This window comes from Tupaia chinensis, unplaced genomic scaffold (genome assembly GCF_000334495.1).
Source record: "Tupaia chinensis unplaced genomic scaffold, TupChi_1.0 Scaffold140508_1, whole genome shotgun sequence".
Taxonomy (NCBI): domain Eukaryota; kingdom Metazoa; phylum Chordata; class Mammalia; order Scandentia; family Tupaiidae; genus Tupaia; species Tupaia belangeri.
Window position 1 is genome coordinate 564,960 of NW_006200383.1, and position 5,136 is coordinate 570,095.

Here is a 5,136-nt window from a genome sequence, read left to right on the forward strand (position 1 = left end):
ACACAGCTCAAAAGACATATAAAATATTAGATATCTGCTCAATTCATTAGCAGAAATCTACTTCATTTTTGCAAGAGGTTAGAAAGAAAAAAAAAATCACACTTCAAAAAAATGTTGATAGGAACCAGCAGTTAGCGTAATGGCTATTTCGCTGGTCTCCCATGTAGTTGACTGTGGTTCGCGTCCCGGACCTGGTGGCTTGAAACTCATGCCGGGCGCATGTGCGTGTGTGCCCAAGATCGCGAGAGGAGAATGGAGGAGAAGGGATTGCGGTGTGGCCATCCCCCCGGGTGGGGGGGATGATTTCTCGCTTTCTGTCTCTCTGTCTCTCTCTGTCTGGCGAGCGCACGCGCCCTATAGCAAAAACCTCTTAAAAAAAAAAAGAAGTTGATAAACTTTCATTAAATATGGAACAAAATAAGAATTTCAGAAATGTTATGATTAAGAATGTTTTAGCTCCAACAAAGCATTCTACCTTTAAAAATAATTTACCAAATTAACATAATTTTCATGTTCTGCACTTTTTAAAAAGAATTATTTTATTTTAACTTTATTTATTTATTTTAATTTGACCATACAGGGACTTAGTGAGAGAGAGAGAGAGAGAGAGAGAAGTGAGAAAGCAAGCTGCCAGGTCCAGGACTCAAACCACATTTGGCCACGTGGGAATCCAGTGTCCTTAACTGCCTCACCATTGGCCAGCCCCTAAAGGCAATATTTTACTAAAAATATTTAATAGCTCCCTCTTATTATCTTTTCAGACCTTCCCTGCTAAGCTGTACCTCAGAGTGTAAACATTAATTGTAAGGCTTATTATTATTATTATTTATTTATTTTTTTTTTGGTCAGGAGACATTAAAGTCATGTGCTTTGGTACAATGTAGATTTTCAAAATGGAAGTTTTTCATAACAGCACAAAATGAGATTTAAAAACCATGAAATTGTCACCATAACACATGGTAAAAATTGAAAACACAAAACAACAACAAAAAAAACAATGGTTAAAGCAAACCTGATACACACTAGTATGAATGTGGGAGATGTAAACCTAAAGTGAGAAGGCAAGTAACCACATAGGCCCTACTTGAAATGTCTGAAATGACTGAAGATATAAACCAGGAAAGTTCTAAAGTGTTCATAGCTGCTGAGACTTTAGTTCTGTATGATACTGAACATATGTAAGTATTGTGCCTGGTATTTTAGCTCTCATTTTTCTAAATTTCTTATATGTTGATAAGATCCTGGCATGGGAATAGATTTAAAGACATAATTCAATATCGCATGATTTCAGGAAAGGTCAATTGGTACAAATAATGAGTACATTTTAAATGTCGAACAGAAAGGATCTTTTGCTAAGTGTCCAAATAGGTTGAATGTAACCCAAACATAGAGGTTGTAGTTCTGTCTAGTTTTGTGCCAGGTAAAACTGCTTTTCAATACTCCCATGGAAGTGTCATTAGACTTTTTCACCAAGCCAAGATGTTGGCTAATATGTATGACAAATTAGGTCCTGTCTCAAGTTCATTTCCAAGGGAATAGCATCAGGTGCTGCAGTTTTATTCAATGCAACAGTTGTTGCCATGACCATTGGAGTCTGAAGCGTAGCTGTATTTTAGGACGATACCAGAGTTGTTTGCTGTTAGAAGCTCCATGCCACTTTTGTCTTGAGAGTTATACTTCATCTTTGTAGTTCATTCCACCTTCAATTAATGCTAGGGCAACTAGTACTGCAGCTCTCCCAAGGCCTGGAACACAGTCAACAGCAATACAGCAACCAGGTTCTTCAAGAAACTTAATTTTTACAGGACTTAACCACTCATCAACAATCTGGTTGGATGGTGGTGTACCATCATCAAAACGTCAATCAAGAACATGGATCTCTTCTTTCTTCATAAGGTAGTGTCCATAAGTTGCTTCATATACTCTTACTATTGTGGTAACTCCATACTTCTTAAGTTCCTCTATAAATTTGTTTAAGGTCACTTTGGTTGGATGGTGTGTAATAAGAAATCTCATGATTTTGTATGTGACTTCTACTGGAGCTGGGCAGTTCATTCAAGTCATGTTAATTTAGTTTAAAAAAAACCTCACAATAGGGTTATGAGAGAATTTTTAAAAATGAATACGGAAATGATACAAAGAAACTGAAGTCTACTTTTGTATACTCCACTTGAAGTTCTTAGCACTTTGAGTATGAAGTTGACAGTAATGGGAAATGAAATGAACCTCCTAACATGAAGCAGATATTCTTCAATCCAGTAATACTGAGACAATAGAAGGGACGTGCACTGAGGTTTACCCCATTCAGGTCAGAACTCTTGTAAAATGCTCTGCAGATCTCAATCCAACTTTTGTATCTAGATTAACCACACTTAGGGGGGCTTCTAAGTGGCATAGTAATGAAATTTTACAGTTCACTTGTCTGCATAGAGATCCTTCTATGCCTGGCAGTAATCGCCACTGCCCTTCAGAACCTCTGTAAATGTATGACTAAGAACACCACAAAACTGACGAATATGTTTACTCATTGAATATTGTGGACTAATCACATAGTTGGTCCCGAGGCAGTGGCAACAGAGGCAGTGATGGTGGCGGTGGCTGCAGGGCGTGGCAGTGGTTGTCTCAGGGCTGTGGCAGTGGCAACACAGGCAGAAGTGGAGTCACCAGACTCTCATGAGTATTCTTGTTTTTATTTCACGTTGTTCTCCTTTCAGAGTAGTCTTTCCTGAAAACCTACTTCCATATATAGTGAGAATGTCACTAAACACTGGCTTTATACAAAGAGTCTTGAAATTTTTCAGTGTAATTATCCACTTGGATTCAGGGAACTTTCTCCCCCAACTGGTGGATGTTCAGGAAGCCCTGCTCTGAGTTTATGAATGACTGTGGAAAGTTGTGAGTTTCTATCTAACTAGTATTAAGCAAAGTCTGACATCTGTTGTACTATGTTACTACAACCTACTCAACCAGTTAAATGTTGGTGAAGATAACATCAACTACATCTACCTGACTCAAAGTTATTTGATGCTCCTGGCAAAAGAACAAGTTTTCTGAGAGTGGTCCTTATCAGGGCCCTTGTTTACTGATGATGGCTAACAGTCTCTATTTTACCTACCTTGCCTCTGTTCTCACCTGAACTTCTTCCTCTTATCATTTTAAAACAAGTTTAAATCCTCTTTCTTATGTCTGCATTGCTGAACAGTTAATAATTTAATTGGATTTCTTTGTAATATTGAGAGTTATTTTCCAATGCAGTATTCTGAGTGTTGCTTACATTTGTAGCATAGACTGTAGAGCCAGCTTTCCCAGTACCTTACCCACCAATATTAAAGTACTATTGTGCCAAAGTTTGCTGTCAGTGGGTGCAGTACCTTGGGGAACTGAAGTGAGGAGTTTGGATACAGATATGCCCCCCAGTCTTCCTGCCACACCAGCCTCTGAGAACAGAATTCTACTACCATTCCAGCCCAGGGTAAGAAAGGACAGAGGGAGAACTTGTCCTGAGGGAAATGTAGGTGAGAAGGAACATCTACCTCACAAAAGCATTCTGACCTAAATCCTCAACCTAGTTCACTGTGGGAGACAGCTTGGCTCACTCTGCTGCCTGGGTTGGGTTAAAATACTCTGTTCAATTGGTATGTATGTGGTACTTCTGCTTCCATGAAGTGTGTATAAAACTGAGGAAAACATAACAGAGGGACATAGGGTGAGCTATACCTTCCCCAGATTTATCAAAGATTTTTTTTCTCCACTTACTGGTTTATACAGGAAATTTTATTTTAAAATTAGAAGTGAAGGAACAAGTTTGAATGGGAAAGGAAATAGAATTAATTTAAACATGGAGGAAATAATGATGTTGTGTCTATTTTGGTCTGGCTCCTTATAATGAGTCTGAACTTTTCTAGTTAAGAAAGGAGGGCTAGAACTGGATGGATCCTTTTTTCATGAGAAACTGAGACTAAGTATTGCAAGGACATTTGCCAGCAACAGCAAACTCTCTTTTAGCCTTAGAGAGACTTTGGACCCTTAAGAAGGCAGTATATATTACAGGTAACTTATCTGACTCCATGATATTAAGGAGGAGTATATGAGAATGGCTTTAACATTTGATGTGAGATGTACAATATATATCAGGAAATAGGAATATCAAATCCATATAGACTCATATTTTTAACTTGGAAATCAGAAAATTTAAATTTCCTAATGAGAATCCTTTACTTTCTTATTTCTCACCACCCAGTTTAGATATTCTCAGCCTTCAGTCCTCTTAAAAGGCTACAGAAGTTAATCTTAGAAAATGTCTTTCATAGAAAAAGAAGGTATTTAGGGAAAAAAATCAATCTATGTGCTATTTAAAACTTTATTATGTTCTGTACAAATAAGCTTTAAGATCCTTATAAAGAGTGAGGTTTTCCAAACTTGAAGTCCCTATATTTTTAGCAATATGGGTAAAGACATATTGATTAACAAAAAAATAGTCAACAACAACTTACTGTATATCTCAAGAGTATGTCAACAGGATTCCATATGCTTCAGCACAAAGGAAAGACAAATGGCTGAGATGCTGGGTATGCTAATGACTCTGATTTAGTCAATACATGTTGCACTCATATACTGAAATCACACTGTACTCCCACAGATATGTAAAATTATTATATGTTACTAGTAAATAAGTGACCAACCAAGCAACTAAAAAAGAGAATGTGGAGTTAAAACTCAAGAAATGACAGAATTTGCAATGATTTATTGGGTAGAGCTCTGTTCTTTCCTTCTTTGCTTCTGGAAAATAGAAAGTCATTTAAAAATATTATTATTATAAACCAGAAGATTTATTTCTATAACTTAGAGGGGTTATACTATGAATTAAAAGTGATTTGCTTTTAGTTAGATCTTACCTACTCTTGTAAAATCATTTAAGATATATATGTCATCCTAAAAAAGCAAGTTCAGCTCTTAGAGAAATATGTTCAAATATAATAAATTAGGAGATTATTAGTTTAATAAAAAGTTTCTACTGAGTTATTTTTTCATAGATACAATAGTGTTTCACCCAGAATCCCCTTCAGGGATCACTTCCTACTGTAGAACAATTATCAGGGACTACTTATAGCTAATACCCATCCCCAAGAAATGTTC

The 5,136-nt window shown here is 36.8% G+C and overlaps 1 pseudogene; it reads right to left on the reverse strand.

The window, feature by feature from the left end:
- Positions 1-1,556: 1,556 nt before the first annotated feature.
- LOC102496077 (protein tyrosine phosphatase type IVA 1 pseudogene) lies at positions 1,557-2,064 on the reverse strand (annotated as a pseudogene).
- Positions 2,065-5,136: the final 3,072 nt, after the last annotated feature.